General features: G+C 46.6%; 1 long non-coding RNA gene across 1 annotated transcript; it reads left to right on the top strand.

Moving 5' to 3' along the window:
• Nucleotides 1-449: 449 nt before the first annotated feature.
• On the top strand, nt 450-22,095 carry LOC116501408. Its single transcript, XR_004254422.1, has 3 exons — nt 450-462; nt 10,279-10,283; nt 22,037-22,095. It is a non-coding gene; the product is annotated as an uncharacterized LOC116501408 (long non-coding RNA).
• Nucleotides 22,096-24,476: the final 2,381 nt, after the last annotated feature.

Genomic DNA, 24,476 nt, shown 5'->3' with positions numbered 1-24,476 from the left:
TGTGCAGGAACAGTTTCTACCGACTATTTGCAAGTATCTTATTGTTGTGGTTTAACCCGGACAGCAGCTAAGCACCACACAGCTGTTCACTCACCCTCCCCCCTCCCTCTCTGGGATGGGGGAGAGAAACGGGAAAGTGAAGCCTGTGAGTTGAGATAAAGACAGTTTATTAAGACAGAAAAAAAAATAAATAATGATAATAGTACTACTACTACTAATGTTTACGAAACAAGTGATGCACAATGCAATTGCTCACCACCCGCTGACCAATGCCCAGCCTATCCCTGATCAGCCGGTCCCCCCACCCTGGCTAGCCACCCCTATATACTGTTTAGCATGACGTCAGATGGTATGGAATATCCCCTTTGGGCATTTTGCGTCAGCTGTCCTGAGTCTGTCCCCTCCCAGCTCCTGCTACATCCCTAGCCTGCCTGCTGGCAGAACAGAGCGAGAAGCTGAAAAGTCCTTGGCTTAGTGTAAGCACTGCTCTACAACAATTAAAACATCAGTGTATTATCAACACTCTTCTCATCCTAATCCAAAACATAGCACTCTACCAGCTACTAGGAGAAAAATTAACTCTATCCTAGCTGAAACCAGGACACTTATATATATACAATTTTACAACAGGAGCTGCCCGGGGGAGTCACTGGGACTTCCAGATTCTCCACTCAGGATATTAATGAACATATTGAAGCATACAAGTAGTGCCTATCAATTGGGCTATGCATAGCAGAGGCTGCTTGATGGAATCTCCTGGACTATCTGAAATTCTCAGTGGCAGAGGTTGTGTAACAATTAGTCAAATGCTTTTCTGTGAAGGTGCCGGGAGTTATCAATCTCCTTGTCTCAAGTCTGTCCATTGTCTCACATAGAAGAGACTATCTTGAGCTCCTGGACCACCAAAGGGAACTGATGATAGGTTCACTGGATAAACACATAAGCACAGCCCTGATAACCAGCTACACCAGGACTGTAACTATAATTTCTTCCTCATATCACATTTATAGCTTAAATTCCATAGAATTTGCCACAGGTGGCAGGGGTTTGTTTTAGTGGGTTTTACAACGTGCATGGATCTTATCTAAGAATTAAATGGAGGCTACTACTTTCACTTTGTACTGGCCAAACAACCAATAATTATTTGGGTGTCTGTCAATCTAATCTTGACAGAAATTACTGTACCCAACGTTGAAAAACCCTTCTGCTATTTCCGGTATTCTGAGCACTTGTTCACCTGTACATAATAACAGAAACAATAAGAAGCTAAATAATGACTGATGTTTGAATTAACAGTGAAGTTTTCAAGCTTTTTGCATGTATTCTTATGTCATCCTTACCACATAGACCAAAATAATAGTAATAATGTTACTAAGTTCCGTCTCAGTCACACTCTTACACAGGCAACCGAATCCCACCCTGTTGAGGGATTTTTGAAACAGCAAGGAGGCCATGACTTGCTGCAGCTGAGCAAACCAAGCTACCAGGGCAACTATGAGAAGTTCCCATGACAGTGGTCCCACATCGCCTGATTGAGGAATTTAGAAAAATATTGTTGACAGCAGCTGGCTTCAAGGACGGGATCTACGTGACTGCTAATCACAAGGGGGTTGTTTTCTTGCAGGTGGGGTTGTTTTCTTGCAGTTGTTTGTCTGAGTGCTTTTGACCAATAATCTTGTGTGAGACACTATCCGCCCCTGTTAAGTTTGCTATAAAAGTCAGGCTATTCGGGTAATAAAGAGGGAGCATGATCTGACCATACTAGTGTCTGTCATGTTTTTGGCTGTTCTTCCTGCAACATATGGCACCTGAACAGGCTGAGACCCGCAGACGATGAGAGACGCTGAGAGACGCTGAGAGACCTGATGGACGCTGAGAGACCTGAGAGACGCTGACAGACCTGAGAGACGCTGAGACACCTAAGAGACCTGAGAGACACTGAGAGACTCCGAGCACAGCCCCGAACGGAGAGATCGCGGTGAGAAGCGGAGATATAGAGAGATCGCGGTGAGACGCGGAGATAGATACAGAGATCGGAAAAGTGACATATTGCGGTGAGACGTGGGACATCCGGGCTCGACTGTCTACGGGAGATCGGAGGCGTTAGTGGAAACAGCAGACGACCGCCAACGTGTGGCGAGTTCTCAAATAGCAGAGGGGTGGAGATCACGACCCTGCGGCTCGTCTGACGTAACCACGGAGGAGGAAGCAGCTATCCAGCTTCTCTCTAGTATTCTCTCTAAGACAGGTGTATCTTCCAATGTAAAAAAGATCAAATCCTTGGTGCACTGGGCTCAGAAGGAGGGTTTCTGAAGGGAATCCCTCTAATGTTTAGCCCAGTTGAGTAGCGGCACGTAGCAGATCGCTTATGGGATAAAGCCGTCTCAAGTGGACAGCTAGATAAAGTTGTAAGTGGGACGTGGCACACAGTGATTAGTGTGCTGTGCGGTATGAAAACCAAACGGCAGCTGGCTATGGCAGCGGCACAAGCTTTGTCAGTACTGTCTGGGACTGACAGAACGCCGAGTACAAAACCTGAGACCTCAGGAACGCGGCTGACACGAACTTTTTCGTCCGTTCCTGCACCCGCCCCAGTTCGGGGTATGACCTCTCCAATAAAGCAATCAGCGGCAGAAATAACTAAGGGCCTATCGGAGCAGAGTGCTGATGGGGAGTGGGGGCTGCCCTCCCCACCCCCCGCGCCGGAAAATCTTGATAAAGCTGTGCTGCCAGCATCTGTGCCGCTGCCAGGCAGCAATAAATCCACTCGGGATGCTTCGCCAATGAGAGGTGCAGCAGCAGCTTGCGAAAATCGACCTTCGCTGGAGGAGTTGTTCCAAGAACTGCTAGTGAAATTGGAGAACTTAAAAATTACAGATTCGGAGGAGCTTCCTCTCTCGTCTGCCCCACCGGAGCTGACTCCCTCATTGTCCGTCGCTACACCACGGTCGGCACCAAGGAGGGACAGGTGCTCCGACGTCATACATGATGCCATCATAGAAGGGCATTGGCATGCTACATCCTTGGCCTGCCCTATTATTATCGACCCTGTGCAAGGCACTGGGCTGTGGCAGCCGCATGATTGCAAGCTTTTACAACAAGCTCGAAAAACGGTTATGGGCTACGGTTTACAATCCCAGGCGGCTCGACAGATAATTCAATGGATTTTCCAGGCAGAACTAATGTTTCCACTTGACTGTCGAAACTTGGCACGCTTATTGTTAACTCCTTCCCAATTGTTATTGTTTGAAAGGGAATGGTTGCAGTTAGCACAGGGGGAAGCGAGTCAACTGCGTCAACCGGGGGACCCTCTGTATGGGATTACTGCAGAGATGTTAATGGGGACAGGTCCTTATCTCAATACCCAGATTCAGTTGCAGTTCCCTGCAATTATTCACCAAACAGCTGCACAGCTCGCACTGAGGGCTCTTCTTAGTCTCCCAGGGGAAAAGAAAGCACCTCCATTCGCATCTGTACAACAGGCCCCTGCGGAACCATATGCTAAATTTATCGATTGGTTGTGGGCAGCAATTCCTGATCATCCTGATCTAACACCGGAGTCTAAAAGCAGTGTGTTTAAAATGCTTTCATTTGATAATGCAAACCCAAAAACTCAAAACATCTTAGTTACATTGCAGAGAACCGCACCGGTAGAGGACATGTTGGAAAGGGTACAGAGAGCTGATCAGTCCAGGCAACCAGATGTGGTGGCACAGGACTGCCAGAGATTTGCTTTTACGGTACCCTCCATTAACAAACAGGCCCTAGAAAAGTGCTATGAATGGCTAGTGCTTCCACAGGGGATGAAGAACTCCCCTACATTATGTCAATTATGTGTGGTCTGGGCATTACAACCAATTCGGACAGCATGGTGTGACGTAATCATTTACCATTATATGGATAACATTCGGTTTGGTAGGCCAGAATGCTTCCAGGATTCTGATTTAAACTTTATTCAGGAGACTTTGGAAGCAAAAGGGTTGAAGATAGCCCCAGAGAAGGTTCAACAGAAACAGCCATGGCTATACTTGGGATGGAAAATATCAGACTCTACTATTCATCCACAGAAAGGTGATATAACTACGGTGTTACATAATTTGATAAATGTACAAATGTTCCTGGATAATATTCAGTGGGGTCGCCACATTGTACGGATTACTAATGACGACTTAGCTACATTACTACCTTTATTGCAGTGTAGGAGTGCTGAGCCGCAGATTACACTACCAAATGACCACCAGCAAGTTCTTTCACAAATAGCTTCTAAGGTTGCAGCTGGTACTGCTTGCAGAAGTGTAGCACAAGTTGCACTCTCCTTCCTAATTAGCAATCATGTGTCTCATCCATTTGCAGTGCTTGGTCAGTGGCAAAAAGAAAAGGGGGAGAGTACGGGGCGACAAAGACAGAAACGGTATCAGGAGGATGCCACTGACGCTAACACCATGGGTAATAGGAGTAGTATAAGTGACACAGATGATGGCAAGGGTGGAATGATAGGGCAGCATTTTGGTGTTCTGGAATGGATTTTCCTACCGATTCAGCCAAAAACGAGTGTTCAAACACGTGCAGAAGCTATCACAGAGTTAGTACGTGAGGGTTGCTCTCGGAGTATTGAGATCAGCGGGCAGGAACCAGGAGATCTGCCAAGATCTACTCAGGATCATTTGGAATGGTGTTTACAGCAATCCATGCCAGTACAAGAAGCTGTGTTAGATTATCCGGGATTGGTACATTCCCGAACTCCAAAGGGGCCCCTCTGGCAAGATATAAGATCATATAAATGGCAGGTAGTACCACGGCTTTTGTCCCTACCAGTGGTGGGTCGCACTGTATACACTGATGCAGGTGCAGCAAGTAGGAAGGCTGTGTGTGTGTGGTACGAGAACAGAAGTTGGGAGAAATACATAATTCCGGGGGAGACAGGGGATTCATTACAAACATTGGCATTGTCTGCAGTTGTTTGGGCTTGTCAGTGCTGGATGTATGAGCCGATTAATATTGTCTCAGGCTCTCTGTATTTTGTCAATGTGGTAAAACGGATAGAGGATGCCTTGATACGGCACACTAAGAGGGACAGATTATTTCTGCAGCTGCGAGATGCCATTCAGGGGAGAACTGCACCTTACTGTGTTATCCATATACGTAGTCATCAGTTCTCGATTGGGTTAGCAGAAGGTAATTCACAAGCAGACAAGTTGGTGAGTATAGTCACAAAGAGGCCTGAGAGTGATTTTGCACATGCGCGAGTGTTGCACGAAATGCTCCATCAGAATGCAAAGGGTCTTCGGAGAATGCTTGGATTTACTTGGACAGAGGCGAAAGGAATAGTAAGAGCGTGCCCTTCCTGTAGTCATCATGGACCAGGGTTAGGTTTGGGAATTAGTCCACGGGGTGTTAAGGCACTTGAGGTATGGCAAATGGATGTAACGCATGTGACGGAATTTGGTACTAAAAGATACGTGCGTGTGAGTATTGATACTTTTTCAAGATTCATATGGGCAAAGGTGCAGGGGGGAGAAAAAGCACACCTTGTGTGTAGGCATCCGATGGTGTGTGTTGCCATTATGAGAGTGCCACAGCAGATCAAGATGGACAATGGTCCAGCATATGTCAGCAAAAGTGTTAGAAAATTTATGAAAATGTGGGGAGTAAAGCATATCACAGGTGTTCCATATTCTCCCACGGGCCAAGTGATGGCGGAACGATCACACCAGGTTTTAAAGGAACAATTAGCGAGATTAAAAGAGATCAAGGACATCGATGAGCGATTGTCCGAGGCATTGGTTGTCTTGAATCACTTATGTTTGACTAGTGACCGAGAAGACCCTCCTGCAAGCACTCATTTTCAAACAATAGATAGAGCAGCACCAAATTTGTTACCACAAATAAGAATGAATTACCGAGATCCTGCTACAGGAACTTGGAAAGGGCCATATGGGTACAGAAATACAAATAACACCTGTGGTTACAATGACACTGCTAGGCAGGGTTTAGGGGCTTATGTCATGGAGACAAGGGGTAACAACTATAGCGTTTGGAACAATCGTACAGCTATGGCCTTACCTCCTGATGTTTTTCTGATTTGCGGAGATAGGGCCTGGCAAGGTATCCCTGCAAATGCTATCGGAGGTCCATGTTACTTAGGTAAACTTACTATATTTGCTCCTAGCTTGTCGCAGTTGCATGAGATCACCAGACATAAATGGGCATTGCTCACACCAGATTGCAATGATAGTGTTGAATTGCTTGGTGTTGCAGCTAGAGCGGCATTGGCAATTTTCGTGCCAGGAGTGGCATCTGCGGCTGCACTTAATAACTTAGAAAAATTGGTATGCTGGGCCGAGAAGCAAGCCAATGCCACGACAGAGATACTTGAGGAGATGTTACCAGATCAAAATAGTCTGGTAGTCTTGCAATAGATTGCAAGCTTTTACAACAAGCTCGAAAAATGGTTATGGACTACAGTTTACAATCGCAGGCGGCTCGACAGATAATTCAGTGGATTTTCCAGGCAGAACTACTGTGTCCACTTGACTGTCAAAACATGTGCCTGGTGAGAGGACGAGGTGGAATGGGCTAAAGTTGCACCAGGGGAGGTTTAGGTTGGATATTAGGAAGAACTTCTTTAGCGAAAGGGTTGTTAAGCATTGGAATGGGCTGCCCGGGGAAGTGGCTGAGTCACCATCCCTGGAGGTCTTTAAAAGATGTTTAGATGTAGAGCTTAGTGATATGGTTTAGTGGAGGACTTGTTAGTGTTAGGTCAGAGGTTGGACTAGGTGATCTTGGAGGTCTCTTCCACCCTAACTGCTTCTGTGTTTCTGTGTTTCTGTGAATGGTTGAGGGAGCTGGGACTGATTAGCTTAAAAAAGGCTCAGGGTGGTCTTATCAGTGCCCATAAATAAATGAATGGAGGATGCAATGAAGATGAATCTATGATCTTTTCATTGGTGCCCTGTGCCAGGACAAGAGGCAAGGAGCACAAAGTGAAACACAGGAGGTTCTATCTAAACATCAGGAAGCGCTTTTATCCTGTGTAGGTGACAGAGAACTGAGACGGTTTGCCCAGAAAGGCTGTGGAATCTCCCTCCTTGGAGATCTTCAAAAGCCATCTGGACATGGTCCTGGACAACCTGCTCTAGGTGGCCCTGCTTGAGCAGGGGGATTGGACCAGATGACCCCCAAATGTCCATTCCAACCGTATCCATTCTATGATTCTGTGTGTGTGTGCACATGCATACCTGCACACAGCTATAAACTCAACAGGGTAGGCTGTAGAGGATTCTGTAGAATTTTCTGGCCCTGCCTGCAATAAATATGTATCAGTCAATCATATTGGAAAGCCCTGAGCAGACCAGATGCAATAAACCTGCAGTCAATCTCATCCCTTTTGCATTACTTCCTTGATTAGGACTCAAGCATCTCCTGTATGTTCCATCTGCTTCTAGCTTCTCCTATCTCCCCAGTTCAGAAGCACTTACCCACACCTTCTCCCCACCCCCACCCCCACCCCACCCCCTCTGTATGCAGTGAGTTAGCAGGGAGCTTTCAAGGCAGAGCTACAGGGAATGTCTGTAATTGCAAAGGCCTGTCCAGAAAGGGGTTGCTTTTGCAGTGATGAATTTCTATGCTTTTCATCCAAATGCTTTGGGGGAAGGGGTGAAGAGAGAACTACTGCGATTGTTACATTTGGCAGCTGAGTGAATGCATAGGGCTATGTGCTGGCTATAGGGTGGCTCTTCATCCATCACATGTAAGCACTTGCTGTTGGGTAAGGAAAAGAAGGAGAGAGAAGGGCATGGTGGCAGGGACAGGAATAAATTATTTACAAACACTCAGGTACCTTCGGCTTGTAGGAACATGAAAGGTCAGAGCTTGCTATTTGTCAGCTAAGTACTTTCTCACCTCCTGCAGCTCTGTCAGCCTCACTCATTATACTGGGTCTGGCTAGGATGGAGTTAACTTTCCCTGCAGCAGCCCATACAGTGCTGTGCTCTGCACTTGTAGGTAGAACAGCATTGGTATCACACCAGTGTTGTGTCTACTGCTGAGCAATACTGGCACAGCATCAGGACTCCCTCTAACCCCCCAAGAGCCAGTAGGCAGGGGGTGGACAAGAGGTGGTGAGGGAACATCACCGGGGCAGATGACCTAAACCAACCAAAGGGATATTCCATACCATATGATGTCACACTCAGAAATATAAGGTGGAAAAAGGAAGGAGAGAGGAGGGGTGAGCTCTTGTGAAAATGTCTGTCCTTTTGAACAACAGCTATGCGCGTTGAGGCCCTGTTTCAGGAAAGTGGTCAAGCATTGCTTGTTGGTGGGAAGTAGAGAGTAATTTCTTTCCTCTGTGCTTCCACATGGCCTTTTTATTTGTTTGATTTTTTTTTGTTTTCCCCTTTTTCCCTTTCCCTTTTCCCTTTAGTTAAATTATTTAATTAATAATTTCCCTTAATTATTATTTTTCCTTTAATTGAATTATCCTTATCTCAACCCATGAGTTGATTCTTTACTTTTCTCCCCCTCTCCCCAGTGGCATGGTGAAGAAACCAAAAAGTGGAAGAACTTGTGGGCTGAGATAAGGACAGTGTAATAAGAAAGAAAAAAAGGAAAGAAAAATCCAATAGCAACAAGGAGAATAAACAAAGCCAAGAGATGCCCAATGCAATTGCTCACCACCAACCAACTGATGTCCAACAAATCCCCAAGCATCTCTTGTATCCCCGACTCCCAAACCCTCGGGGTCAACCTTGTGCTTTCTGCCAGAGGCTCCAGGTGGTGCCATTCTCCCCAGCTGTGGTGTAGAGCACAGTTTTTACATCTTGTCCTGCTCAGACTGGCCCAAGGGCTCAAGGAAAAAGTTGCTTCCTTCCTCTTCTTCCATTGGCCTCACCATCCCATCATAAATTATACAGAGAGAGAAAGAAGAGTGCTCAGCTCGCAGTGAGCCTTGTCTTCCCATGTCTATCCCAAGGATGTAAAGGATATAAGGATAGAAAACTATTAGGGTGTGTCCAAAGGAAGGCAAAGGGTCTAGAGAGGAAGATGTACGAGGAGCAGCTGAGGTCACTTGATTTGTTCAGCTTAGAAGAGAGAAGGCTGTGGGGAGACCTCATCATGTTCTACAGCTTCCTCAAAAGGTGAAGCAGAGGGGGAGGTGCTGATCTCTTCTCTCTGGTGACCAGCAATAGGCTGTAAGGGAATGGGATGAAGCTGTATCGGGGGAGGTTTAGATTGGATATTAGGAAAAAGTTCTTCTCTGAGAGGGTGGTTGGACACCGGAAGAGGCTCCCCAGGGAAGTGGCCACAGCACAAAGTCTGCTGGAGTTTCAAGTATTTGGACAACGCTCTAATGAGGCAAATATTAACTGTTTTACATCAAGAGGGTCATTGGGGAGTTCAAGCAACGTGTGATGCTGTGCTATGGAAATATGTATGTGTAGGAATATATATAAATTGTCTAAACAAGTATGCAGGAGTTGTGTAGTATGTTGAAAGGTAAATAGGAAAATTATCCGCAGTCAGTCCAAACGGGGGCGAGAATCAGGATTTCAACCCTTCCAAAATGTACAGGTAGATTTTACAGAACTCGCTAGAGTAGGCAGATTTAAATACTTATTGGTCTTGGTCAATCACTTGTCAGGGTGGGTGGAAGCTTTCTCTTCAGTATCTGCTACTGCGAGCATGGTAGCTAAGATAATTCTAGAACAGATAATTCCCAGATATGGAATTGTTGAAAATATTGACTCTGATCAAGGAAGTCACTTTACATCACAAATATTGCAAGGGCTAATGCAGACTCTAGGAATTAAGTGGAAATTTCACACTCCTTGGCATCCCTCCTCTTCTGGAAGGGTGGAGCGAGTGAATCAGACAGTAAAGAAGCAAATGACTAAGTTCTGGAAACGGTTCCTCTGGACAAAGTGCTTACCTTTGGCACTTCTCTGAATTCAAACGGCGCCAAGAAAAGATGTGGGAGTTTCACCATATGAAATATTATTTGGATTGCTGCACCTGGGCAAAGGGAATGAATTACCTCAATTCAAGACAAAAGATGCTTTTCTTAAGAACTATATGCTTGGGCTGTCGTTGTCTTTGTCATCTCTCAGTACCCGTGGATTGTTAGCTCAGACCCCACCCTTGGAAGTCCCGATCCATCCATTCCGAGCAGGAGATTGTGTTCTGATACAAACATGGAGGGAATCAGAGCTACAACCTGAGTGGGACTGACCATTCCAAGTACTCCTGACTACTGAGACGGCAGTAAGAACAACTGAGAAAGGGTGGACTCATTACACTCATTACACCCAGGTGAAGGCATCAGTTGACCCTGAGACCTGAGAGACTGTTCCTAGAGGAGAACCTATAAAATTAAAAATTAGAAGGAGGTGTGAATCATAGTTGTAAACTAACCTTTAACTTTTCCTTAGGAAAAAGTAATGAATACCACATATAATTGGGGAAAAGGTTTGGATTACATAGAATTAGATTGTTCCCAGGGGATTCTGTTTTTTATATTAGCATGTATATCATTCTTCATACTGATGGAAATTCAGGGGGCAATAATACTGACCCTGGGTGTGGAAATGTTACCTGTGAGGTAGGAAATTATCTATGCTGTACTGAATATGGTAATTATGGGAGTGGTAACATATATAATGCACACCAAACACGGCACAGGAATCATTCGGTAACCGGATAGCCAGTCCCAAATAGCAAAGGGTAATATTGGCTATGTGGTAATAGGGCCAAGAAAATGTTGCACCTAGGAGCTTGCACCCTGGGGGCAATAATTCTGAATGTAACCATTACCGAGAATATGCAAAGCCAAAGCACAGGCCTCCTTGGAACCTACATACACAGAATCTTACATGACGTGGCCCAAGATGACACTTCCTGGAGATTTAGAGACATTTGGGAAAAACTGACCTCATGGTTGCCTGGGTGGAATCGACTCAAGCAACTATTGGTTAGCATTATAGTAACAATGGCATTGTGTATTTTGATCTGCTTGCTTATTCCTTGTATTAATCCTTGTATGTTGCATCAAAAATATGTACTTGGCAGATACTGTCGTCCCCCGTGACATCTGAAGAAAAATATTGCGCTCTAATGTTGGAAAAACTCGAGAGTGGAGGATGTGAAAAGGTGCAAAAACAACAGGAGTAAGAAATTGTAAGTATTAAAGCTGTGCTTTTGCAGTGGAAAATTCCACTAAAATTGCATATTCAAAAGTGACTGTACAGGCATAACAGTGGGAGGGATCTGTTAAGATAAGCAGATAAGGGGACAGCGGAAGTTTCCAATGCCCCAAAATAAGGAGGATATCTAAGAAACAAGATAAGCAGTTGTGGATCTTAAGAAATTATAAAATCATGGGACCCTCCACTTCCAAAAAAGGAGAAATTAAAGGTTGATTGTCCTGGTTTCGGCTAGGATAGACTTAATTTTCCTCCTAGTAGCTGGTATGGTGCTGTGTTTTGGATTTAGGATGAGAATAATGTTGATAACACACTGATGTTTTAATTGTTGCAGAGAAGTGCTTACACTAAGGCAAGGACTTTTCAGCTTCTCATACTGCCCTGCCAGTGAGCAGGCTGGGGTTGCATCAGTAGCTGTGAGGGGACAGAACCAGGACAGCTGACCCAAACTGGCCAAAGGGGTATTCCATACCATATGACGTTTCCTGAATGCGCTTCAGGTTTTGTTTAAGGTTAAACAACTGCTTAGGAATGCCTTCCAGAGATCTGTCCTGAGGCAGGATAGTTATGAGTGGCAGGGAGTGTGGGAGGATATGGACAGGCATCTAGAGCAGTGGGCACCCCCAGTGCTTTGGAAATTCACCTCTGAAACACTGCAAAATCCTAAAAAACTGGTAGAATCCTTGAAAAACGTGTGTCATCACCCTGGCGATGACAAAGAGACACAAATCACTGCAACGTGCTGGGGCTTGGCCTATGCTTACCGAGCTGCAATTGATGCCGTTATAACCCCAGTGACAGATCCTGCGGCCACTTCAACCCCTGAGACGGGCCCAGTGGCCACTCCAAGCCCTACAACAGGCCCCAAGGCTGAGACAGGGAAACAGACTATACTAGTGTCAGTTGCACCCGTATCCAAGATGAAACAATGGATGAGAAAGTCAGGTCATTTAGAAAGCAGAGGAACTCCTACTCAGACTGGGGATGAAGAAGAAGATGAGGCAGGCTACTCCGAAGTGGCTGGGCCATCAGAGGAAAAGGAAGATGAAGAGGAAGATATCATAAGAGCATCAGTGACTACCCGATGCCTATCCCAGCGTGGGCTACGAGATACGCTGGGTGGACGAGGGAAAGGCTACGTCGCTGGGTGGACGAGGGAAAGGCTGTGGATGTGGTCTACCTTGACTTCAGCAAGGCTTTTGACACCGTCTCCCACAGCATTCTCCTCAAGAAACTGGCTGCTCTTGGCTTGGACTGGCGCACGCTTCGTTGGGTTAGAAACTGGCTGGATAGCCGGGCCCAAAGAGTCGTGGTGAATGGAGCCAAGTCCAGTTGGAGGCCAGTCACTAGTGGCGTCCCCCAGGGCTCGGTGCTGGGGCCGGTCCTCTTTAATATCTTCATCGATGATCTGGACGAGGGCATCGAGTGCACCCTCAGTAAGTTCGCAGATGACACCAAGTTAGGTGCGTGTGTCGATCTGCTTGAGGGTAGGAAGGCTCTGCAGGAGGATCTGGATAGGCTGCACCGATGGGCTGAGGTCAACTGCATGAAGTTCAACAAGGCCAAGTGCCGGGTCCTGCACCTGGGGTGCAATAACCCCAAGCAGAGCTACAGGCTGGGAGAGGAATGGTTGGAGAGCTGCCAGGCAGAGAAGGACCTGGGAGTGATGGTGGATAGTCGGCTGAATATGAGCCAGCAGTGTGCTCAGGTGGCCAAGAAGGCCAACGGCATCCTGGCTTGTATCAGGAACAGTGTGACCAGTAGGGCTAGGGAGGTGATCGTCCCCCTGTACTCAGCTCTGATGAGGCCGCACCTCGAGTACTGTGTTCAGTTTTGGGCCCCTCGCTACAAGAAGGACATGGAGATGCTTGAGCGGGTTCAGAGAAGGGCGACGAAGCTGGTGAGGGGCCTGGAGAACAAGTCCTACGAGGAGCGGCTGAGGGAGCTGGGCTTGTTCAGCCTGGAGAAGAGGAGGCTCAGGGGCGACCTTATCGCTCTCTATGGGTACCTCAAGGGAGGCTGTAGCGAGGTGGGGGTTGGTCTGTTCTCCCACATGCCTGGTGACAGGACGAGGGGGAATGGGCTTAAGTTGAGCCAGGGGAGTTTTAGGTTAGATGTTAGGAAGAACTTCTTCACTGAAAGGGTTGTGAGGCACTGGAACAGGCTGCCCAGGGAAGTGGTGGAGTCACCATCCCTGGAAGTCTTCAAAAGACGTTTAGATGTAGAGCTTAGGGAAATGGTTTAGTGGGGACTGTTAGCGTTAGGTCAGAGGTTGGACTCGATGATCTTGAGGTCTCTTCCAACCTAGAAAATTCTGTGATTCTGTGATATATGCGAAAAGATTTTGGTCGTCGTCCAGGTGAGCACCTTGTCACCTGGCTGCTCCGGTGCTGGAACAGCGGAGACAATAATCTGGAATTAGAGGGCAGGGAAGCCAGGAAGCTGGGATCCCTTTCCAGGGACGCAGGCATTGACAAAGCAATTGGAAATGGAGCACAAGGCTTCAGCCTCTGGAGGCATCTTCTGTCAGGTGTGAAGGAATGGTATCCCTTCAAGGAAAAACTTGTATGTCAACCAGGCAAGTGGACCACTATGGAGAGGGGAATCCAGTACCTGAGGGAATTAGCCGTACACGAGGTGATTTATAAGTACCTAGACAATGAACAGATATCCAGAGACCCAGATGAAGTCAAGTGTAAACGACCCATGTGTCGGAAATTTGTACGGCGTGCATCATCATCACATGCCAGCTCATTGGCAATAATGACCTGGAAAGACCATGAGGAACCCACAGTGGATGAATTGACTAGACAACTCTGGCAGTACGAAGAAAGTCTCTCCTCTTCCTTACAGGCCTGCGTCTTGGCTGTGGAGAAACTTTCTGAAGAGTTCCACCAACTTAAAGAGAATTTATCTTCCTCCTGTGAGGAATGTTTTAACAATTCGTGTCCATAAAGAACAATTCTGTTTGAATCCTGTCTGCCTCTGGGCCCTGCACTGGCAATTTAATTCTTGAACCACAAATGCAGTGTGTCCCAGTCTCCCCCTCATTCTAGTCAATTTATCACGTCTTCAGAAAACACTCCTTAAATTTATGAACCTGTTTGCTTTTGTTATTCCGGACTTCTATTTCTAACAGTTACAGCCTTTTTTCCTGTCTTCTTCGAGATTGACTTAACACTGCTATAGATGTGTCTGTGAATGGCTGGGGAAGAATGTTTTAATTACTCGTGAAGCGTCAAATAAGAAAGCTGTTTGTGTTTGATGTCTGGGAGTTTCAGAACAACTGATAACAACTAGTGACTGTTATGGGATACTATGCGGATCTTTGGTATCTGGTTAGGGGGGCCGAGAGATTAAGAGGAAGGAAAAAGAAGCTGAAGGACGGCTGGGAGACAAGACCTGCAGAGAATGTTCTATAAACTTGGCATGGTGCCAAGTAAGTACAAAGGGGGAGAGGAAGACTACGAGCCTTCAGCATGAAAGACCCCTAGAGACCCCCAGAAGAGACCCCCAGAGGAGACTGCGCATGCTCCAGTAGGAGGGACTGGACCCCGGAAGCTAATTATAATAATCTATTTTTTTAGAAGTAGTAATGAATATGTATTAGTCTAGGAGCATAAAAATCAGCTGCTTGATGTAACTGGTGTGCGTCCTGGTGGAGTGGAGACTCCCGGTGCACCCAGCGCTGTTTGCTTACCTCTATTCCTTTATATTCTTTTAATAAATCCTATTTTTTTATTTAATCCTAATTTGAATCCTGAGCCATTTATAACACTCCCTATTTGTATGAACCAGTATCTCGGCTATCAGGGGTAAGCGTTCTTCTGTGCAAGAAAGACAATATAGTGGGTACACACCCCGTGCCACCCTGTGGTTTTACCTATGTGACCATGGAGAGGAAATGAGAAAATGGGATGGAAAATCTACCTCAACCCGAGGCACGGGTACATCAGTTGCAAGGAAAAGGGGGTTACTCTGAGAAACTTGCTGCTGCAATTTCCAGCAGGCAGTCTTCCAGACACAGTAATGAAGATTCTGACCAGGATTAGAGGGGTCCTGCATCCAGCCAGGTGGAGGAAAGAGACAATCGGTTTTATTGGACTGTGTGGATTCTGTGGCCTGAAACGTCAGACGCACAGAAGTATAAGGCTTTAGTGGACACCGGTGCACAGTGTACTTGTAATGCCATCAAGCTATAAAGAGGCAGAACCCATCTGTATTTCTGGAGTGACAGGGGGATCCCAACAGTTAACTGTGTTGGAGCCCGAAGTGAGCCTAACTGGGAATGAGTGGCAAAAGCAACCCCACTGGGGGATTGGACCCAATGATCTTTCGAGGTCCCTTCCAACCCCTACAATTCTGTGATTCTGTGACTGGCCCAGAGGCTCCATGCATCCTTGGCATAGACTACCTGAGGAGAGGGTACTTCAAAGATCCTAAAGGGTACCAGTGGGCTTTTGGCATAGCTGCCTTAGAGACAGAGGGCATTAAACAATTGTCTACCTTGCCCAGTCTCTCAGACGACCCTTCTTTTTCGGGGTTGCTGAGCGTCGAAGAACAGCAGGTGCCAGTTGCTACCACAACGGTACACCGGTGTCAATATCGCACCAACCGAGACTCCCTGATTCCCATCCATAAGCTAATTTGTCAACTGCAGAGCCAAGGAGTGCTCAGCAAGATTTGCTCACCCTTTAATAGTCCCATATGGCCAGTGTGAAAGTCTAATGGTGAGTGGAGACTAACAGTGGACTATCGGGCCTGAAGGAAGTCACGCCACCACTGAGTGCTATAATGCCGGATATACTAGAACTCCAATATGAACTGGAATCAAAGGCAGCCAAGTGATATGCCACAACTGATATTGTTAATGCATTTTTCTCCATCCCTCTAGCAGCAGACTGCAGGCCACAGTTTGCTTTGTCTTGGAGGGGTGTTCAGTACACCTGGAATCAACTGCCCCAGGGGTGGAAATACAGTCATACCATTTGCCATGGACTGATCCAGATGACACTGGAACAGGGGGAAGCTCCTGAACACCTGCAGTACAATGATGACATCATCGTGTGGGGTGACACAGCAGAGGAAGTTTTCGAAAAAGGGAAGAAAATAGTCCAAATCCTTCTGAAGGCTGGTTTTGCCATAAAACAAAATAAAGTCAAAGGACGTGCACGAGATATTCACTTTTTAAGAATAAAATGGCAAGATGGACGTCGCCATATTCCAATGGATGTGATCAACAAAATAACAGCTATGTCTCCACCAACGAGCAAAAAAGAAACAAGCTTTCTTAGGAACTGTGAGTTTTTGAAGAATGCACATTCCAAATTACAGTCTGATTGTAAGCCTTCTCTATCAAGTGACCTGGAAGAAGAACCATTTTGAATGGGGCCCTGAGCAACGACAAGCCTTTGAACAAATTAAGCAGGAAATAGCTCATGCAGTAGCCCTTGGGCCAGTCTGAACAGGACCAGATGTAAAGAATGTGCTCTACACTGCAGCCCAGCCGGGGAGAATGGCCCTACCTGGAGCCTCTGGCAGAAAGAACCTGGGGAAACTCGAGGTCGACCCCTGGGGTTTTGGAGTCGGGGATATAGAGGATCTGAGGAACGCTACACTCCAACTGAAAAGGAGATACAGGCAGCATATGAAGGAGATTGATCTGCTTCGGAAGTGGTCAGTACTGAAGCATGGCTCCTCCTGGCACCCCGATTGCCGGTACTGGGCTGGATGTTCAAAGGAAGGATCCCGTCTTTACACATCATGCCACTGACGCTACATGGAGCAAGTGGGTTGCACTGATCACTCAGCGGTCTCAAATAGGAAACCCCAGTCTCCTAGGTGTACTGTTCGATTGTTTAGAAAACTTACTTGGGAACCTGTCCCGAAACAGTCTTGTGGTGAGTGGCAAGGTGTGTGGGATGATGTTGGCAGATACCTGTCACGAGTGTCTCCTCCAATAGTTTTGAACTTCACCCCTGAGCAAGTGCTAAAAACTTGGCAGAATGTTTGAGAGTTGTATGTCCTGACCCTGATAATGCTGGAGAACGACAGCTTGCAGCATTGTGCTAGGTCCTGGCTTATTCCTATCAAACACTGTTTAACATCATCCAGCAACTTGAAGAGAGGGAGGAAGTCTCTGAATCTGATGACCAAGTAACACATGCTGTGGCTGACCCAGAGGACCAACCAACTATGGTATCAGTCGCCCCCATAGTCAAGTCAAAACAATGGAAACAGAGGTCAGCTCGTTTAGTAAGGGAAGAAGGCTCTCCTAAGAAGGAGGGAGAAGGGGAAATGGCAGGCACCTCTAAAGCAGAGCCATCACAAAAACAGCAGGAAGAAGAGACGGAAATCATAAAGGAATCAGAAATCACTCGATCCTTATCCCTGAGTGAGTTGCGAGAAATACGAAAGGATTATGGTTGACGCCCAGGTGAACACATCCTCACCTGGCTGCTTCGATGCTGGGATGCTGGGGCCAATAGCCAACAATTAGAAGGCAATGAAGCCAAGCAGCTGGGATCCCTCTCTAGAGAAAGGGTAATCGACAAAGTAATCGGGAGAGGAGCACAGGCCCTCAGCCTCTGGAGACGACTCCTGGCAGCTGTGAGAGAAAGATATCCCCATAAGGAAGATATTGAATATCACATAGGCAAGTGGACCACTAAGGATAAAGGTCTCCAACATCTGCGGGAATTAGCTGTGCGGGAGATGATTTATAGTGATTTGGACAATGCCCAGACACCTCAAGACCCCGATGAAGTCCAGTGCACAACATCCATGTGGCGTAAATTTGTGCGGAGTGCACCATCAGCACATGCCAGTACACTGGCAGCAATTCACTGGGAGGAGGGGATGGGACCAACAATGTATGATGTGTCCTGCCAGCTTCAAAAATATGAAGACAATCTCTCTGCTCCGCTACAGTCCTGTGTCTCAGCTGTGGAGAAACTGTCTAAAGGACTTGACAAGCTCGTGGAACAAGTATATTCCCCCTCATTTAGACAGAGTGATGCTTCAGCCACTAAGAATCAGCATTCGCCTGCTCAAGAGAGAGAGTACCCAAGATGTATACCACGTGGCACCTTGTGGTTTTATCTGCGTGACCATGGGGAAGATATGAGGAAATGGGATGGTGTACCTACTTCAACCCTAGCTGCTCGGGTACATGAACTGAAAGGAAATACAGCAGCAAGAAGAGGGGCTCCTAAGAGAAATGCTGCTCCAGTTTCTATTGGGCAGTACCCCAGAGGCAGTAGCAGAGCTGATGTTATTCTTGACCCTGATGAAGGGACCTCTGCCTCTCATTTGCAAGAATTAAGTGGCAGACGCTCCAGCCAGGACTAGAGGGGCCCTGCCTCTGGCCAGGTAGAGGAGAGGGATAACCGGATTTATTGGACTGTGTGGATCCGATGGCCTGGCACATCAGAACCACAAGAATACAAAGCTCTAGTGGACACTGGTGCGCAATGTACCTTAATGCCATCAGGCTACCAAGGGACAGAACTCACCTGTATCTCTGGAGTGACAGGGGGATCCCAACAACTATCTGTACTGGAAGCTGAAGTGAGTCTAACTGGGAATGAGTGGCAAAAGCATCCCATTGTGACTGGCCCAGAGGCTCCGTGTATCCTTGGCATAGACTATCTCAAGAGAGGGTACTTCAAGGATCCAAAAGGATACCGGTGGGCTTTTGGCATAGCTGCTTTGAGCACAGAGAAGATTAGGCAGCTGTCTACCCTGCCTGGCCTTTCAGAAGACCCTTCTGTTGTAGGATTGCTGAAGGTTGAAGAACAACAGGTACCAATTGCTACCACAACGGTGCACCGACAGCAATATCGCACCAACCGAGACTCCCTGATTCCCATCCATGAGTTGGTTCACCGACTGGAGAGTCAGGGAGTAATCAGCAAGACTCGCTCACCCTTTAATAGTCCTATATGGCCAGTACGAAAGTCTAATGGCGAGTGGAGGCTAGCAGTGGACTATCGAGGCCTGAATGAAGTCACGCCACCACTGAGTGCTGCAGTGCCGGACATGCTAGAACTTCAGTACGAACTAGAGTCAAAGGCAGCCAAGTGGTACGCCACAATTGATATTGCTAATGCATTTTTCTCCATCCCTTTGGCAGCAGCATGCAGGCCGCAGTTTGCTTTCACTTGGAGGGGCATCCAATACACCTGGAATCGGCTGCCCCAGGGGTGGAAACACAGCCCTACCATTTGCCATGGACTGATCCAGTCTGCACTGGAGCAAGGGGGAGCTCCTGAGCACCTTCAGTACATTGACGACATCCTCGTGTGGGGCAACACAGCAGAAGAAGTTTTTGAGAAAGGGAAGAAAATAATCCAAATTCTCCTGAAAGCTGGTTTTGCCATTAAACAGAGCAAGGTCAAGGGGCCTGCACAGGAAATCCAGTTCTTGGGGGTAAAATGGCAGGATGGGTGTCGCCATATTCCAATGGATGTGATCAATAAAATAACAGCAATGTCTCCGTCAACTAGCAAAAAAGAAACGCAAGCTTTCCTAGGCCTCGTGGGATTCTGGAGAATGCATGTGCCAGGCTATAGTCAGCTTGTGAGTCCTCTATATCGAGTGACTCGAAAGATAAACTATTTTGAGTGGGGCCCTGAGCAACAACAGGCATTTGAACAAATCAAACAAGAAATAGCTCGTGCAGTAGCCCTTGGGCCTGTCCGTACTGGACCAGCTGTGCAAAATATACTTTACACTGCAGCTGGGGAGCATGGCCTCACCTGGAGCCTTTGGCAGAAAACCCCAGAAGAAACTCGAGGTCGACCTCTGGGCTTCTGGAGTCGGGGCTATCGAGGATCAAAAGCCAATTACACCCCAACTGAAAAAGAAATACTCACAGCATATGAGGGTGTTCGAGCTGCTTCAGAAGTTGTGGGTACAGAGGCACAGCTCCTCTTGGCACCGCGGCTACCTGTGTTACATTGGATGTTCAAAGAGAAAATTCCCACTACACACCATGCAACTGATGCTACATGGAGTAAGTGGATAGCGTTAATTACACAGCGGGCTCGAATGGGAAAACCCAATCGCCCAGGAATCCTGGAAGAGATTATGGACTGGCCGGAAGGCAGAGATTTCGGAGTGCCAACAGAAGAGGTAACCCGTGCTGAAGAGGCACCACCATACAATGAGTTGCCAGAAGACAGAAAGCAGTATGCGTTGTTTACTGACGGATCCTGCCGTGTGATAGGGAGCCATCGGAAATGGAAAGCTGCTGTGTGGAATCCCATGCGACGAGTTGTGGAGGCCATGGAAGGGGAAGGTGAGTCGAGTCAGTATGCAGAAGTAAAAGCCATACAACTAGCCCTAGAGATCGCCGAAAGACAAAATTGGCCAGCATTGTATCTCTACACTGACTCATGGATGGTGGCAAATGCTCTGTGGGGGTGGCTGCAGCAGTGGAAAGAGAGCAACTGGCAGCACAGAAGTAAACCTATTTGGCTGCTACCCTGTGGCAAGATATTGCTGCCCGGGTAGAAAACCTGGATGTTAAAGTACGTCATGTAGATGCCCACATGCCCAAGAGTCGCGCTACTGAAGAACATCAGAACAACAAAGAAGCGGATCGAGCTTCGAAAATTGAAGTGGCTCAGGTGGACCTAGACTGGGAACGTAAGGGTGAGCTGTTTGTAGCTCGATGGGCCCATGAAACATCAGGACATCTGGGGAGGGATGCCACAAACAGATGGGCTCGTGATCGAGGGGTGGACTTGACCATTGAGGCCATCACACAGGTTACCCATGAGTGTGAGACCTGTGCTGCAATCAAGAAAGCCATGAAGGTAAAATCTCCCTGGAACAGAACATTTTCCAAGAAAGACCTATGGAATGAAAAGATACACCTGCCTATTAATCCTGTCCTGTTAAATCCTTGTCCTGTTAAAAGACAAGGAATAATGATGAGAATGCTTGTATGCTAAAGTATGGGGATCTGAGTGTGACACAAATGTTATGGAATAAGGGGTGGAGGTTGTACTGGGTCTGGCTGGAATGTTAACTTGCCCTGCAGCAGCCCGTGCAGTGCCATACTCTGTACTTGTAGCTGGAACAGCAGTGTTATCACACCAGTGTTGTGTCTACTGCTGAGCAGCAGTGGCACAGCATTGGGCCTTTCTCTAACCCTCCTAGGGGGTGGGCAAAAAGTGAGGAGAGAAACATCACTAGGGCAGCTGACCTAAACCAATCAAAGGGATATTCCATACCATGTGGTGTCACACTCAGCAATAAAAGGTGGAAACAGGAAGAAGAGGGGAGGGGTGGGCTCTCGTTGGGAAAACGTCGGTCCTCCTCTTGAACACCGGCTGCGTGCGTTGAGGCCTTGCTTCAAGGACGTGGTCAATCATCGCTCATTTGTGGGAAGTAGAGAGTAATTTCTTTCCTCTGCACTTCCATATAGCCTTCATTTATTTTCACACAGAATCACAGAATTTCTAGGTTGGAAGAGACCTTTTGTTTGTTTGTTTTCCTCCCTTCTTTTTATTTTTCCTTTTCCCCTCCCTTTTCCCCTTTCCCTTTTTATTTCCCCTTAGTTAAATTGTTTAGTTCATGGTAGTCTTTATTTAATTATTATAATTATTTCCCTTTAATTAAATTATCCTTATCTCAACCCGTGAGTTGTTCTTTGCTTTACTTCTCCCCCTCCTCATCTAAAGGAGGGGGAGTGAGAGAGCGGTTGTGGGGTTTAGCTGCCCAGCACGGTAAAAGCACCACACTAGGAAACCTGGAAGTGATTGTGGACTGGTCAGAAGGCAAATATTTTGGGATATCACCGGAGGAGGAGGTGGCCCGTGCTGAAGTATAGAGATTCAGGTAGTTTAGAATGCAGAGAGTCTTCTGCTAGGTCTAGGTATAGAGAAGACGATGCTGTGCCATCAGGGATTCAGGAGGATGAAGATGAGGATGTTGAAAAAGCAACAGTAACTACCCGAAACCTATACCAGCGTGAGCTACGAGATATGCGAAAAGATTTTGGTTGCTGCATAGGAGAGCAGTTTGTCACCTGGCTACTCCGGTGCTGGGACACCGGAGCCAATTGTGTGGAATTAGAGGGTATGGAAGCCAGGTGTCTGGGATCCCTGGCTAGGGACGCAGGCATTGACAAAGCAATTGGAGATGGAGCACAATCTCACAGCCTCTGGAGGCATCTCCTCTCAGCTGTGAGGGAAAGGTATCCCTTCAAGGAAGAACTTGTACATCTACCAGGCAAGTGGACCACTATGGAGAGGGGAATCCAGTACCTGAGGGAATTAGCCATATGGGAGGTGATTTATGAGGACCCAGACAACAGACAAACATCCACACAAATATCCAGATGAAGTCAGGTGTACACGACCCATGTGGCAGAAATTTGTACGGCGTGCACCATCATCACATGCCAGCTCATTGGCAATAATGGCCTGGAAAGAGGATGAGGAACCCACAGGGGATGAAGTGGCTAAACAACTCTGGCAGTACGAAGAAAGTCTCTCCTCTTCCTTACAGGCCCGTGTCTTGGCTGTGGAGAAACTTTCTGAAGAGTTCCACCAACTTAAAGAGAATTTATCTTCCTCCCCACCTGAACAAACCAGTGTCCGCCAACCAAAAGAGAATACTTTGGAGAAATTGTCTGAAAAGTTCCACCAACTTACAGTGGACTGTTAAAGACTACACTGAAAGCAAAGGGTGCTGGGACATTCAGAAACAGGGATACACATTTGGCAAAGGCCACCTGGTTAGTCAATACTAGGGCATCTGCCAACCGAGCTGGACCTGTCCAATCGAACCTGTTATGTACTGCAGAAGGGGATAAAGTTCCTGTAGTGCACATAAGAAACATGCTGGGTAAAACAGTCTGGGCTACTCCTGCCTCAGGAAAAGGCAAAGCCATTTGTGGAATTGCTTTTGCTCAGGGACCTGGATGCACTTGGTGGGTAATGCAAAAGAATGGTGAGGTCCGGTGTGTACCTCAAGGGGATTTAATACTGGGTGAGAATAGTCCATGAGTTGAATTGTATCATGTTAATTGCTATATAATACTGTATGTCATCACTACCATGACTACTATATATCCTAGATGAAAATGGTGACTAATTAGAATGTATGGGAAAGAGTGTAACCTGAGCATGACATAAATGGTATGGAATAAGGGGTGGATAGATGTCCTGGTTTCAGTTAGGACAGAGTTAATTTTCTTCCAAGTAGCTGGTAGGGTGCTATGTTTTGGCTTAGGATGAGAAGAGTGCTGATAACATGCTGATAACATGGCTTTGTGTGTGTGTTCACACATTGGAAGATACAGAGAAGATGAAGTCAGTTTCTTCTTGGAGGTGTGCAGCAATAGGAAGAGAGGCAATGAACAGAAGTTGGAACATGGGAAATTCCAAATAAGAAAAAAAAATTAACATGAAGATGGTCAAATACTGGAACAGGTTGCCCAAAGAGGTTGTGGTATCTCCATCCCTGGAGGTGTTCAAGGCCCTGAAATACCCAATCTAATTAATCTTGCTCTGAGAAGGAGGTTGGACTAGATGACCTCTAGAAGTCCCTTTCAACCTAAATTATTCCACGATTCTGAGTGTGCATGTGTCTGTACATGTAAGTACATCTCTGTGTCTATCTCTGTGGACACTGCTTGTAAAATATAGTAAGTATAGTTACCCCCAAATTTTGAAGAGGGTTTAATAATATAGTGTTGATCTTGATGTTTTACTTTTGGGCAAAAAATTGAAAACTTGTTTTCAAGAATATGACTAACATGATTTTCAGCAACATCAAAAAAATCAACTTCCTGATTCTACAAATAAGTGCACAACTCATTCCAGGTAACAAATATTTAAATGCACTAAGTAGATTTTCACAGATCCAAAATGGTCTTTTCCCAGGGTACGGGATATGAGAGGAATCATTTCTTCTCCCCCATTTACACACCACCTGATTTGGTCTGTAAAATATCATAGATTTTCTTAACACTAAAAGATTAATCACAGATCATAATACACATAATTTTATATAAGTCTGTGTCCTGGTTTCAATTAGGACAGAGTTAATTTTCCTCCTAGTAGCTGGTAGGGTGCTATGTTTTGGATGAGGATGAGAAGAGTGCTGATAACATGCTGATGTTTTAATTGTTGCAGAGCAGTGCTTACACTAAGCCAAGGACTTTTCAGCTTCTCGCTCTGTCCTGCCAGCAGGCAGGCTGGGGCTGCAGCAGGAGCTGGGAGGGGATAGACCCAAGACAGCTGACCCAAAGTGGCCAAA

Source organism: Aythya fuligula, chromosome W, assembly GCF_009819795.1.
Source record: "Aythya fuligula isolate bAytFul2 chromosome W, bAytFul2.pri, whole genome shotgun sequence".
NCBI classification, from domain to species: domain Eukaryota; kingdom Metazoa; phylum Chordata; class Aves; order Anseriformes; family Anatidae; genus Aythya; species Aythya fuligula.
This window is presented reverse-complemented; position numbering and strand designations above follow the sequence as displayed.